The 15,074-nt window shown below is 40.5% G+C and overlaps 1 protein-coding gene across 1 annotated transcript in view; it reads right to left on the bottom strand.

Annotated features, from left to right (window-relative positions):
- Positions 1-15,074, bottom strand: part of LOC146001557 (uncharacterized) — a 497,775-nt gene that overhangs the window by 380,980 nt on the left and 101,721 nt on the right. The gene's annotated exons all lie outside the window — the stretch shown is intronic.

Here is a 15,074-nt window from a genome sequence, read left to right as displayed (position 1 = left end):
TAACCTTCCGATAGCTATCTGTGAGGAGGGTGGATGGGTTCCACAGATGCCTGCATTAAGAAATCAACAGGAAAATCTCAGATATCCGTTGGATTTGAACTTGAAATAACCCCGTGAACCAACTATGCTATCGAAGACATTTTGTCTTTTTTTCGGGAATAGAGTATTCGCCATGTAACTTCATGTTCCAGTAAGTGTTCCTACTATTTGTTCATTTTGTCTTCACTGTACTGTAATACATTCTCTATTCTCTGTCTGTGTCTCTACTTTTCGATTTTTGCTGTCTTTCTTCCTTTCAGTTTTTCTCTTGTTTCGGTTACTTTCATTGATTCCATCTTCTATTCGTTATCCTTTATTTTCCCTATCTTTGTATATTCTGTTTTTCTCTCGCGTTCTCGCTTTCTTTGTATTCCTTTGTCCCCTTTTCTCTTTCGTTTCCTCTTTCTTTGTGTTCCTTAATCTTTTTCTCTCAATCCCTACTTTTTGCGTTCCATTGTCTCTTTCCTCTTTCGTTCCCTCTTTCTTTGTGTTCCTCTCTCTTTTTTCTCTTTCGTTTCCTCTTTTTTGTTTCTGTGTCCTCTCTTTCGTTCCTTCTACTTTGGTTTCTTTTTGTGTCTTTCTCTCTATGGTTTTCCTTCTTTGTGTTCCTTTCTCTCTTCCGTTCACTTTCTTTGTGTTCCTCTGTCTTTTTCCCTTTCGTTGCCTTTTTCTTTGTGTTCTCTGTCTTTACTCTCTCTCGTTCTCTTTATTTGCGTTTCTTTGCCTCTCTCTTACTTCTCTTTCCTGCCTGTCTTTCTTCTCTCTCTTTCTTCCCTATTTCTTTCTTGTTTTCTAACTTTATTGGATAGTCACCTTCCTTTAACCTATTCTTTCTGTCTCTTTTTCCTTTCTCTGTTCATTTATTCCTCCTCCCTTTTTGTTTCTTTCCTCTTATTGCTACCAGCTTCAAGCCTTCTCGTAAGCATATAAAAATGATATGGCAATGAAAGTCAGGAGATTAATACCACTTCTCCCCCGCTCCTCTCAACCTCGTTTGCGTTCCCACAAAACAGTCCGCCTTCGGCTGTTTCTCCATTTCCTCCGTTTAATTTCCGATGATATAATTACACACACGTGCAAGAGTCCTTTCCTAGCTTTCATCAGAAATCCGTTTGTTATTCTACCGTTGAAGAGCCTCCTGGGCTAGCGTGTCACGTATATTGTCACAGCCCGCGGACATGTCGATTACCCGCTCAGAAGCTCCCTACAAAAAATTTCAATATGAAAAGGACAAAGGAATGACTTGCGACGAGATAGTCTGACACACCTGGCTAAGACTACAACATTGCCTCAGGATAAATGGTAGTCACAAATCGCATATTCTCTGTCACGGGATTGTAATGCATTATGATTACTTTTTAACAGACGACACATCGCTTCAGTCTTGGATCATGTTTGCAGGACAGTTACTAAATCAAGGCTTCAAAATATGGAGTCTCAGAAATATTTTCGTTTTTAAAACTATTAAAATAAATACTTATTTTTTTTAACACCATTAAGCCTTGTTTTCATGATATGAAAAACTAAATATGCTGACCAAGGCAGTAATTTATTTTATTATAAAACATAAACTAAACGTAACGTTTCAATCTTCTAACAAGGTCTCTTCAGACTCTGTACCAAGTACAAATGTAACAAGATACAAAAACAGGACATTATATATACACAAACATTACTCCCTCCAGACTATTAGAAAGTTGTTCTGGAACATTCTAGCAGGTGACTTTCCCTTGTCAACTGTACTTTCACCTGAAAGGCTAAACATATTTATTTCCATCTAGAATATGGTTGGACTCTTTATCTCACGCTCTTCAATTTTCTTCCTTCTCCTTTCCTCTTTCTCTCTTGTCCATTCCACTCTTTCTAACACCTTCTTCCATTCTTTGACAAGGGAAAGCCACCTGCTAGAATGTTCCAGAACAACTTTCTAATAGTCTGGAGGGAGTAATGTTTGTGTATATAAATCGTCCTGTTTTTGTATCTTGTTACATTTGTACTTGGTACAGAGTCTGAAGAAGACCTTGCTAGAAGGTTGAAACGTTACGTTTCGTTTATGTTTTCTAATAAAATAAATTACTGCCTTGGTCAGCATATTTAGTTATTTTTTTTTAACAACAAAAAAAAAGTTTTCGATCACTCGCCGAAGTATTGCACGAGGAATAGCATTGATTTCATCTGTAATTCTTTGCTTCAATTATCTCAAATTTTGTGGCATTGGGGTGTATACCTCACTCTTAAGGTAACCCCCAAATAAAAAAAAAATCTGCTGGTGGCATATTGGGACTTCTCGGTGGCCAGTTAATGACCCCTCTGAGACTGATGATACTATCTGGGAATAACTGTTGAAGAGCATTCAGTGATTCATTGGTGACGTGAGGTTTTCTTGCTGTAAAAACGTGTTTCTGTTGTAGCCATCATGGTTCAGAATTGCAGGAGTTTAAAAAGTCCTAATCATTTGGCAGTAGCGCTCAGAAGATAATGATGCCAGTACAAACGACGCACAACAACATATGAATTATTATTTTTATAAAACGCACAAACACAAAAAGCACGTTGCTGCCCCGTAAACCGCTCCAATGGAAACTAAATATTAACAATGTTGCCAAGCGTTTGCAATCTATCTCATTTCTCCTTAATGTGCGAATTGCCCCAAGAGGACGGATTCAAATACTTAAATATTTCTGAGACACCCTTTAGGATATATGAAAAACGGTGATACCGACGGCATCTTGATAAATGGGCTCTATTTGACTTCTAAAACTTCTAACCTAGTCGTCAAAGTTGAAAACGTAGTAGCAAAACTGAAAACTTGGTCGTCAAATTGTACAACATTTTGTTAGGCCCTATATCAGCCTATGAAATGTATGTGTGAAAGGCGAAAAACTTTATCGGCGAAAGGTTTGACATCTTAAAAAATTTGTAAACTAAGAAACTTGAACTATTGAAGACTGATCCTAGAAAACCAATGAGAAGTAATATAAGATAACGTTTGTACCTAACCAAGTCCAAAAAGGCTGAGAGATACGTATGTACGAGTACATGCCAAGTTTGAGTACATTTGGGAAACTCTTTGGTCCCCGTGCCATAAGTGAACTTAAACGAACGTTGCAAATTAAAATATTTTCGTGTTTGCCAATCAACATAAAGTAGAAAGTTAGTACCGACAGGATATTGTGCACAAATCCAATCTTTTCAATATATTATTATTATGAAAAACTAAATATGCTGACCAAGGCAGAAATTTATTTTATTATAAAACATAAACTAAACGTAACGTTTCAACCTTCTAGCAAGGTCTTTTTCAGACTCTGCACCAAGTACAAATGTAACAAGATACAAAAACAGGACGATATATATACACAAACATTACTCCCCTCCATACTATTAGAAAGTTGTTCTGAACCATTCTAGCAGGTGGCTTTCCCTTGTCAACTGTACTTTCACCTAAAAGGCTAAACATTTTCTTTCATGTAGAATGTGGTTGGACTCTTTATCTCACGCTCCTTTTCCTTCATTCTTCTTCCTTCTTTTCTCCACTTTCTCTCTTGTCCTTTCCACTCTTTCTAACACCTTCTTCCATTCTTTGTTTATCTTCAGTCCTCCATTCCAGTTCATTGTGTCTTCTTCACCTTTCTTCTCTATTTCCTTGGCCTCTTTTCTCTAGTGAGAAAATGGCACATTTGCTCTTGGTGGAGAGTCTGAAGAAGACCTTGCTAGAAGGTTGAAACGTTACGTTTAGTTTATGTTTTATAATAAAATAAATTTCTGACTTGGTCAGCATATTTAGTTTTTCATATCATGGAAACAAGGCTTAATGGTGTTGTAATTATTTTTATGGTGCTTGTGCGCTGCGACGCCAAGGGTCCCGGGTTCGAATCCCGATCGGGCTTGCTTGTGAATGTCCATTCATCAATTTCATCATTTCATCACTCATCCCCATCTTCGCAAATTAGCCAAGAGGCACAAAACGCGAAGTAAAATAAACTAAATCATTCAATCAATTATGGTGCTTGAAAGCGAACCTTTCTGGAACTGTAAGCGTAATAATGATGCACTGACTTAACGTCGGTTAATTGTAATCTTATGTTAACCGTCATGCGATGAAAAGGCAAGACGAAAAATGAACAGAAAGGTAATCGAGAAAATAAGTCTTTGACTTGAATTGGTTTATTTTACTTCTATTTTCTGCCACTTTGTCTACTCGCGAAGATGAGGATGAGTGATGATATTATGATTAAGGGACATTCACAAAGAACATCCATGCTCCGAGCGCTGTGCTAACCACTCCGTCATGGAGGTCGGCAAATCTTTGACATTCGTTAAAGGTCTTAACAAGCAGTCGCCTAAAGTGCCTGAGGAAATCCGCGGAAACTAGGGAAGTACACACATGAGAATGGGATTTGGATATCGAAGTTCGATATCGTCTCAATATCGATAACGAGTCTAACGATATCGATACATCTAAATTTTACTGTATCGATTCGATATCTACCTACCGAAATTTCGTTTGACCCTTCTTGGGAATGGAAATAGCAGTTAAACCGAAGGAAAGAATCGAATTTCTCTTGGTGTGGTTGGGGTACGCCGTCCCAAGATACTGGGCACAGATTTCGTTTCGCAAACGCAGAAGTAAAAAAAAAGAGACAGAGGGAGAGGAAGTGTGCGAAAACTCCCCGGGGGGCGTGGGAGAGGGCTGGCGAGAAATTGGCGCTTGTACATCCCCGAGATCATTTATCTTACAGGGACAAGATCCCCCGCTGATCCAGAAAACCTTCCTTCTTTACCGGACGAAAAGAGCCGAGAGCACGTGCTCGATTTATGCCCGAAAAAAAGGTTTAAAATTATGCACAAAGAGTGCACGCTGGGCTGGTTCCTTTAAGGAAATGTTTGCAAGCCGAGAAACACTGCAGTGGTCCCTGAGATTCTTTCGTATGTGTCCTTTTATCGATAAGATTAATGTTGCAGAAAGTGAAACGCGATCTTAATAGAACGAGAGAAAACTGACTGTATCCTGTGGTGTATGCAAGCCGTGCAGCTTCTATGTAAGGCGGATTAGATGCGTTGCAGGATGTTCCTCGTTGTCGTTCATTAAAGACAATGGTAACTTGACTTTCCGTTTCAGGGCAGTTAAATTAAACCGATTCAGGTGTGAATTGACAGTTCCAACGAAAACTTCAAAATGACATTAGCTTAAGAATGAGTTCCGTCATTTTGAAGTGGGAATGAGTTAACTTGAGGGTCGGAAACTTGTTCTAAGGGAAGAACGGATCAACCTGTAGTCTGCTCCAGGAATCTATGGAGTAACACGGAGCATAACAGCGGTGAAAGGGAGGAAGCAAATGGGCAGAGCAAGCAGTGCGCGATGCTGAAAAGGCTGGTAGCTGTAGCCGCATTTTCTCCTCCATGCACTCACTAACCCTCTCACGCGTTCATTGGTCGAGTCTTCTCGAGTCACTACTTGCGCAGAGGACGTGTTTTCGTTCGCTTCCTCCACAGACTCCTGGGACACAGCAAACACGACCTCTGTGGTGGAGTGGTTAGCACAGCGGGCTATGACGCCAGGGGTCCCGGGTTCGAAACCCGGTCTGGGCATGGATGTTCTTTGTGAGTGTCGCTTCATCAAAATCATCATGTCATCGCTCATTCTCATCTTCGCGATTAGCCAAAAGTGCGAGAAAAATGAAGTTAAATAAACCATATCAATCAATCAATCCAGTCTCCAATTTTAGATCAACTTCATATGTGGAAATATGTACGAGTACCTTTCCCTTTTTCTATAACTCTAAGTAAACCTCACTCAGGCGCCCCTCTATAGCCACTAAATCTGTGCTACCATGTACCTTTGATGTGAATGTTTCTCAGCAACACAGCCTAGTTTTATTTTGTTCTTACCAGCAGTGTAGTTGTGCCTAATTCAATTCTAACGCTGGCAAGTAATTGGAATTTGCTCTTGGACTGTACTTAAAGCGTAAGTCCAGTGTGGTCCAGGACAATAGAAAAGAGCGTTGAATTTAATAGTCGGATATATTTTCACACTCATTTGGCATATTGGCTACAACTTGATCATCTGCTTCATAGCAACAACATTTACGATTTTCCTACCAGTCTTGCCGCAATATGAAGGCACAATTTCCCTTTCCAAGGGGCAAAATTTCCCTTTTTGGACAAATTTTTCCCTTCACCTAAGCAAATTATATAATAATAATAATTAGTAGTAGCAGCAACATTTAGTGGTGGTTGTAGAAGCAGTAGTAGTACGTAGTTAAGTATTCCGTTGAATAAAAATATTTTTTAAAAAATTCACATTTCAGTTTCATCACTTCCTGACCAGATGTCCCAGGTTTTAATCCTGTTCAGGAATCCATTTAATCGTTAATCCTCATCGTTACTATTTATCAAAAGATGCATAAAAGCAACGTACAATAAACTTAAAGGAGCAGAAACAAGTAGGAATAGCAAAATAAATAAATAACATAAAAATGTGGATATGAAATTCGAAATTAACATAAACTGCAATAATGTAGTCAGATGACCTTAAAATTTCCCTGCAATTGTGGTATTTTTCATCGAAATTCCCTTTTCCCTTTGGGCTAAAATTTCGGTCCGAATTTCCCAGCAAAAGGGAAATTTCCCTTCATGTGGCAACACTGCTTCCTGCTTCACCATACGCCGTTAGAATGTACTGAACTTTATAGACAGTGAGTCTGAATTCTTTCACATGACTTCGTTGAGCGTAGAGAACTGCGCCGTAGTCTTTGCACATGCGCAGAACAAGGAAAAGCTTCCAGTGGGAGGAGCTTTCCCTACCACGTCATTCGTACATGTGTACATGCGTAGAAGCTATGAGTGGGAGTAGCTTCTGTAGTACGTCAGATTTGCGACTCGCTCCGAATGTGCGGAAAGGAAGCTTTTTATCTTTTAAATTCCACTTATAAAGATAGAGTTGACATCTTGGAGGCCGAAGGATTATGTCTGGTTCGGAATGGAAGTGAAATGTTTTTTTTAGAGAGAAAGGGGAGAGTGGTGTAACGTCCCCCTTGAGCAGTTACTTAAGCTGTCGGAAGATGGCCGTCCGCTGGAAACAAACCACCTGCCTCCGGTGTCCCCAAGCATCTCTTCTTCTGCGAATTCATTTCCGTCTGATCTACTCCAGGTCACTTCCTGCTCCGGAACTTGTCATGTCGCCCTTGTCGGGGCTGACAGACACTTAATCCAATGCGGAAATGACGTTCTAGTCAGCTCTGGACAGGGTAGGTTGCTAACTCCCCGCCGAGATGTGTGCAGGAATCTGTCAAGCACGTGCGCTTCAATCTCCAGCATTCTCTTTCCACAACGGATATGCTAAATCCCATTCAATTTTCTTCCTTTGGAGTGGCTAAATCATAGTACAAACTCTTATGGGAAAATTTTGCAAATTTCGCAATTGTTGGCACCATTGAAGAAACTTGATTGTTTCTGATCCCACGAATGGGTGAGTACCAACAACAAACAAAACGTATAATTAACTCATTTTTGCTTTTTGTGCAGTAGTGATTGTGCAGTTTCGATCGCCCTGGAAAAAATGTTGTACTTGGCATTGTTACTTAACGCCTCAGTGGCGTGCCCGCGATTTCGAAAGGGGGTATGTATTCTTTTTAGTAGTCAGCTCTAATCTTTCCATCTTTTCCTAGCTTTGACGTTCCTTTTTTTTTTTATGAACACTGGGACAAGTGGAGAGTATGGCCCCCATGATCCTCACTGCAACACCTCTAGCATTAATCTCATACAGTGAAATATTCGTATGATGGTAATATGCACAGCGGTTTCCTGGGACCCGTGTTCGAATCCCGGCCTGAGCGTGGGTGTTCTTTGCAAGTTCTGCTGTATCATCACTCATCCTCATCTTTATGATTAAACAAAAGTGGCAAAAAAAGTGAAATAAAAATTAATCAATCACTATTTCGTTAATTCATCTTCATAATAACATAATAATCCGCAGCTCTACAGCCCGTGAGGGCCTTGGCTTACCTACCGACTGCTGGTCTCCCTCCCACACTGTTCCTCCGTCACCTGGTATAGCGTGGAGATCTTAGACCAGTATTGGAAAAGTCTGGGGGTCAGCCCGACGTATCCCCAGCCGTTATAGTAGGTCTTCTCGACCGGGTTACCGCTCACTCATTCGGAGCTCCCCAATTTCCTCACGATGGTGGGTTGCCACCGGCCCTATACGTAGGCCGAATAAATTCCGACCAGAGCCGGATTCGAACCTACGCCGTCCCGCAGCGAACGATCTCAAGACGAGTGAACGCCTTAACCCGCTCGGCTACGGAGGAGGACAATTCATCTTCATCCTTTGATTAACATGTAGAAGCTTAGTGTAACAATTTTAACTTTAAAGATCTTCAAAATGCATAAATACATCGCTATATATTTATGTACGACTGTGTGTACATATGTATATGTGGATCCCACTTTAAACTGTAGGTCCAGTCCCGATTAGCTTTACTGTGCGTAACACCAAATCAATCAATCAATCATATGTATATGTGTGTGTCTTTCACTACCATACTTCGCTAGATATACGAGTAATGTGATTATCTATATCTGTTGGTACTTCTAGCAGAGAACAGAATTGAACGGACCACATTAAACTCCAGTGAAGCATGGCCTTCCACTTTGTTGTTTCTGATTGGTTGACTGAATGAGGTCCCTTTTCTTCCACTTTTGGATAATCGCGACGATGAGGATGAAACTGATGAAGAGACAATCACAAGGAACACCCATGCCCGTGCCGTGACTCGAACCCGGGCTCCCTGTGCTAACCACTCCGCCACGAAGGTTGTTCCTGAAATGTCGGTACACTCGACCTGAACGGAAGTAGGGCAGAGGGTGATAGATAGCTTACGCGTTTGGTCTACAAGCAGGGAAACTTTACAAGGGAGACTTTTAATGTACAGCAGTGAGGTTGTGGAAAGGAGGGGAGCGGGGCAGTTGTCAAGCGAAACGGCTAAGTATCCTTGCAGCTGTCAACCCGCGTGCCACAACACGACAGCGTAAGTCTCTTAGCTAAGCAGGAACAGAGGAAGGTCTTCAACTTCTCGCCACCAAGAGAGGGCCTGAGTTTTCGGTTTTATTTAGAGCAAAACTTACGACCACCTTTTCAACTTCTCTACTTCCCTTTCTACCTTCATATTTCAAGTTTATATTACTCACGGCGTTTCTGCGTTATTAATTTTCACTACTTTAACACACTTCTTGGGTTTTATTACAGTCTTGCCCTCATGTTTCTCGTTTTTCCACATTTCAGTTGAGAATTCTCTTTCCTCTTTACTACTTTTAGTGTTCTCCTTTATCACTTTTCTTATTTCTTTTCCGTTTCTTACTGAAATATGTAAGAGAAACGTGCTTCTGTTGTAAGTCTAAAATGTGAGATGTAATATTATACGAATAAAGGAATTTCAAAGACTGGAAATATTAGTAGCAGGTTATGACACGTATTGGTATTGCGTTGTGCGATAAAGGACACCCGTATTACTAGATACAGAGGATCGAAGAAAAGAAGAAGAGTTGGAAACATTGAGAAAGCATTTGAAGAGAGAGACTTGGAGACCAAACACGTAAGCTTTGTTGAATTCTAACATGTTTTGAAATTTTAGTTCATATGTAAATGCAACTTTGCAGTCTTGTCCATAAATGTACTGAGTGTCCCTGTAGAGCTATATCTTTACATAGGTATGGAGATTTTAGTTGGCTTTATTATTGTTAAGGTGTTCATTTTTTCATTACGAGTTTTAATCAAAATACTTTTTTCCTCATTTATAAGCCCTGCCTATCCTATGTGATGAAAAGTATCCGGATACACCGCGAATCGTGTGTTTATCATAGAGGGCGACACAGTACTGCCACCTACCACATAGAACACATAGTCAGGGAACTCAGTAGTCTGCAGACAGTGTGAGACAGCAGTATGGAATGGTCTGAGGAACTCGCAGACTTTCAACGTGGTCAGTTGGTTGGGTGCCACTTGTGTAGGAAGTCTGTGTGTGAGATTTCCACCTTCCAAAACATCCCTCTGTCCACTATTTCCGATGTTATAGTCAAGGGATATGTACAACCCAAAAGCGTGCAGTCCAACCTCCCATGTTGACCTCCAGAGACCATCGAGTGCTGAAGAGGGCCGTACAGCATTATCGTCAATCAACCATCGCCACCATCACACAGGAATTCCGAGCTGCTTCAGGATCTACTCCAAGCAGCATTACTGTTTGGCGCAAGGTGCGGCAACTTGGTTTCCATGGCCGAGCAGCTGCCCATAAGTCAAACATCACACAGACAAATGCCAAACGCCGCGTCGAGTGGTGCAAGGAGCGTCGAAACTGGACCATAGAACGGTGGAAAACCGTTGTGTGGAGTGATGAATCACAGTGCACAATGTGGCGATCCGATGGTAGGGTGTGGCGAATGCCTGGTGAACGACATCTACCAGCCTGTGTAGTGCCGACAGTGAAATTCGGAGGTGGCGGGGTTACAGTGTGGTCATGTTTCTCCTGGAAGGGGCTTGGCCCCCTTGTTGCTTTACATGATAATGTCACGGCACAAGCTTACGTTGACATTTTAACAGCTTTCATGCTGCCTACCGTCGACCACCAGTTCGGGGATGACCATTGTGTCTTTCAACACGACCGAGCACCCGTCCATACTGCAGGTGGGGGATTGGTTTGACGAGAGCAACGTCCCACTAATGGACTGGCCTGCGCAGAGTCCTGATTTGAATCCCATAGAACATCTCTGGGATGTTTTGGAATGCCGACTTCGTGCTAGACCACACCGATCCACATCAATACCTCTTCTCATTTTGGCGCTCTGCGAAGAATGGGCTGCCATTCCTCAGGAAACCTTCTGGCACCTGATTGAAAGTATGCCTGCGAGAGTGAACGCTGTCATCAAGGCTAAGGGTGGGCCAACACTGTATTGACTCCCAGTGTTCCCGATGGAGGGTTGCCCAAACTTGTACTTTATTTTCAGGTGGGTCTCCAGATACTTCTGATCACATAGAGTATTTGTTTCCGGGATCGCAGTAACTGCAATGTCTTGCGAGGATGGAGTAATGTAAGTAATTATTTTTCTTTAAGTTGTGTTAAAAGTATGAAAAATATGTATCATTATTTCATGCTTTACTGAGTGTAATTGACACAGATGAATTTCACCTATCCAGACACGATAGATGCTTGACATTAAACACATGTATTCGTATAATAGTGTGTGACGTTGGTACTGCTTTCGTCACGGTAAAATGAAACAGCAGAAAAAATTAGACCTAAAGAGATCACCTCAATCGTGGGGGTAAACTATAAAAGCTACGACCCAATACTGTATGGTTTCTCCCGTTTACTGCTAAACCAATATTTGTTTGATATATTTTACACTTTAAAAGAAACATTGATGGAAATCATAATATTATTTCTATTGCATGACATTTCTTCTATTGCAGTTGTCAAAATTTCACAAAACCAAATAATACCAGCACACGTTTTTCTCTCTTAAAGTCTACACAGCAATATCTTTGCATCCGGGTTGCCACGCGTCCTCTTTTCCCCGGACATGTCTTCTTTTAATAATATTTATCCGAGCGGATTATATTTTCAGAAGAAAAAGGCCTACAAATTCTTAACAAAATTTTAAAACGTTTAAAAGAAGCAGAACAAGTTACAACATACTCGCTAGATGTCACGCTAGTTCGAGTGCAAATAAAATCATCGCTGAAATCGATACTTAAACACTATCGATAGCGACCTATAAGTCAATATCAGGAATGTACGCAAACCATCTCACCCGTTGCTTCATCTGAAATTCTAACTCGTGTCTGTATTCATTTCACCGTTGTATTTTGTAGCGTCCAGTTGAATTAGCGAGCATTGTTGTTTCTTATAGTTGAATTCGAAATTCCGAAACGAAAATGTATCTCTTGAGGTAGGATTATATATTCTTAAAAATGAGATTTTATTTGACTTTATTCTTGTTAAGGTGTTCATTTTTTTCATTATGAGTTTTAATCAAAATACTTTTTTCCCATTTATAAGCCCTTCCTATCCTATACGTATTTGTTTATCAGAGAATGATAGAAGAACGCAAGGCACAAAAATGATTTAACGTAATAGTTAAGATGAATTATCGTCAATGTATACCGTTTTGGACTGTTTAAGTATGTGTAATGTTGGACTGTGCTTAAGTAAGTGTAGTGTTATGTATTTGCTTGTACGTGAGTAAGGGCAAAAATGTGTGAGTGTGTGTGCCCGTATCTATAGGTTAAATTACCATTCTTATATGTAATTTTTCTTTGTATTTTTTTTATTTCTCTGTAATTTTTATATATTTTTTCTCTTTCTTTTTTCAATATTTTAATTATTTCATATTCATTTTTTTGTAAACATGGTCAAGTGGAAGAAAAGGTTCCACAGCCTTAACTTCGCCATGTGAAAGAAGACGAAATAAATAAATAAATAAAAGGTTTAAGAGAGAGAGAGAGAGAGAGAGAGAGAGAGAGAGAGCGAGTTCTCCTCTCTCCCTCGTTTTCCACGCTCTATCTTTCATTTCTTTTCTCTCTCAATTTTTCTCTCATTTATCCTCCCCCCTTCTCTCTCCCCAATTCGCTTTCTCTATTTTTCCAACTCTTCCTCTTTTGCTTCGTTCCTCTGTATCTAGTCTATTACGGGTGTCCCTTATCGCACAACGCAATACCAACCTCGCTTTCGGACGTCACCGTGGAATGCTTTCATTGTTAGGCTAAATCAAAAGTTGTTGGGTTAGGCTATTTAGTTTTAGTTCCCTTACCGTAAATAATACATTTGCATTATATTTATGCTGAGAATTCCGTGCCTAACGTAAGAACACGAAGTTGGTATCGTGTTGTGCGATGAAGGAGACCCGTGTGTTACAGCACGGCCATGATGCACCCACATAATTAATCCAACCAGTCAATTAATTCATGCCCCACTTATTATATGGTATAGTAATTATAGGGTTACACCATACCTAGCCTCACACCCTTCACTTACCTCCCCGATGGCGTAGTGGTAACGTCGTCGCCTTGCAACCCGGTGGGGGCACATGTAGGTCCAGTCCACATAATATGGACTTAAAACAACAAATGAAACGGTCAAATCAAGACACCCTTCAGTTGTGCCATTTTACGCTGTCTTTACTGGGAGAATTTGCAATCTTTAAGAACAGACGTTGAATATTTTTCACCTTTTCCTAGTCCTTCTCTATCCTTTCTTTACGTATGCCTCAAGCACACCTTACCCTTACCCTATCTTGTGATTTTCCGGCGATATTCTTAAGGAATAACCATTAGCCGCGGAAGCTTTGGAATACTAAAATTCCAGCTACGAATGCTGATTACTTTTTCCAGCTTTTCTTTCCTCCTTTTTTTTTTGGTACGTATCAAACTCTCCCCCCGCCTCCTCCTCCCACCTTTTCCGTAGCGGAGATCGGCGTTAAGCTTCATGTTTCATTCATCGCGTTTCCCAAATGAAGACAGATTCCTTTAATTTCTCCTCGGTCTGTTGTGATGGCCGTAACAGTTTCTTATCGCGTGCAAGAAAATTTCTCCAGGGATTTTGAATTCCAGTCGAGATTCTCCAGTGATCTTGTTCTTTTTTCTGGTAGGGTAACCGGAGTAGAGAAGATGCAGCATCCGATTGTTTCAAGCGGCGAGCGTTACAAGCCATTTACCCTCGCAGGCAACGTCAGGATGCCGAGAAATGTTCGCGTTGACTGACTTCTGTTTCTTGTCCTGCCTCGTTTTTTTTTTATTTCTGTACGTGGAAGCCACAGTTAATGAGATTCCTGAAGCGTTAGCACGTCAACTCTGGTATGTTGTGAGCGCAGCTAGGAACGATTTACAACTCCTTGTCGCCTTGTAACAGAAAGGGAAATAGACCTTTGGATTGGACTAATCCTAACTTATTACCATACACCGTAGATTTTCAGCTATTGTTGGCTTTGTCTCACATCACTGTCATCAAATACTCAGTTTTTGCTATTCCTTCCATTTGAGAATTCCTCCTACTATTCTTCTATCACTTATCAACCGTTCTTCCATTGTTCTTCCAAGACATCTCTGGTCTATCTATCTTGCTAATTCTTCTTATTACTTTCGCTTCGTAATCTTGACCCATCAATGGTAACCTACACTTACTGCTACAACCAGTTCTCAGTCACTTACTTCTTCCTGGACTTTCATCTACCTTTCTTACATTAAATTTGATCCCTAATCCATGGAAACTCATTCTAACTTCCTTGACCATTTGAAAAAATTTTCATCTGCATTTTCCATGCTCGCAACTCGAAAACTTCGAATTTCTTTTGCTATCTTGATTATCTAGAGAAAACATGGCCACTCATAATTCTCTGGGTATCTTCTAAGAGTTCAAGATTATTCTATATTCTGCATACTCACAGGCTTCAACACTACTCCCTTACTGTCACTCTTGGTAATATTCTTTATTTCTCTCTGAATGCTCTTACACCTCTTTCTTGCTCTCCTTTTCCCTCTTGTTTCGGTAAATTTCTTTGCCTTTCTTCTTTCATTTGTTTTCCTTCTATTTCCCCTGTCTTTGTATATCGTGTTTTGTGTCGCGTTCTCGGTTTTTTGTGTTCCTTTGTCCCCTTTTCTCTTTCGTTCCCTTTCTCTGTGTTCCTTTGTCTCTTTCGTTCCCCTTCTCTGCGTTCCTTTGTCTCTTCTTGTCTTTTGTTCCCTTTCTTCGTTTTTTTATCTCTTTCTCTTACGTTCCCCTTCTTTCTGCTCGTTTGTCTCTTTTCTCTTTTGTTCCTCTTCTTTGTGTTCCTTTGTCTCTTCCTATCTTTCATTCTTTCACTATGTTCCTTTGTCTCTTTCTCTCTTACGTTCCCCTTCTTTGTGTTTCTTTGTCTCTTTACTCTTTCGTTGCCCTTCTTTGTGTTCCTTTGTATCTTCCTCTCTTTCATTCCCTTTCCTTGTATTCCTTTGTCTCTTTCTCTCTTTCTCTCTTTCGTTCCCTTTCTGTATTCCATTC

Source organism: Lepisma saccharinum, chromosome 17, assembly GCF_977018435.1.
Source record: "Lepisma saccharinum chromosome 17, izLepSacc3.1, whole genome shotgun sequence".
In the NCBI taxonomy this organism is placed as follows: domain Eukaryota; kingdom Metazoa; phylum Arthropoda; class Insecta; order Zygentoma; family Lepismatidae; genus Lepisma; species Lepisma saccharinum.
The sequence above is the reverse complement of the archived record's forward strand: the minus strand, read 5'-3'. Positions and strand labels throughout refer to the sequence as shown.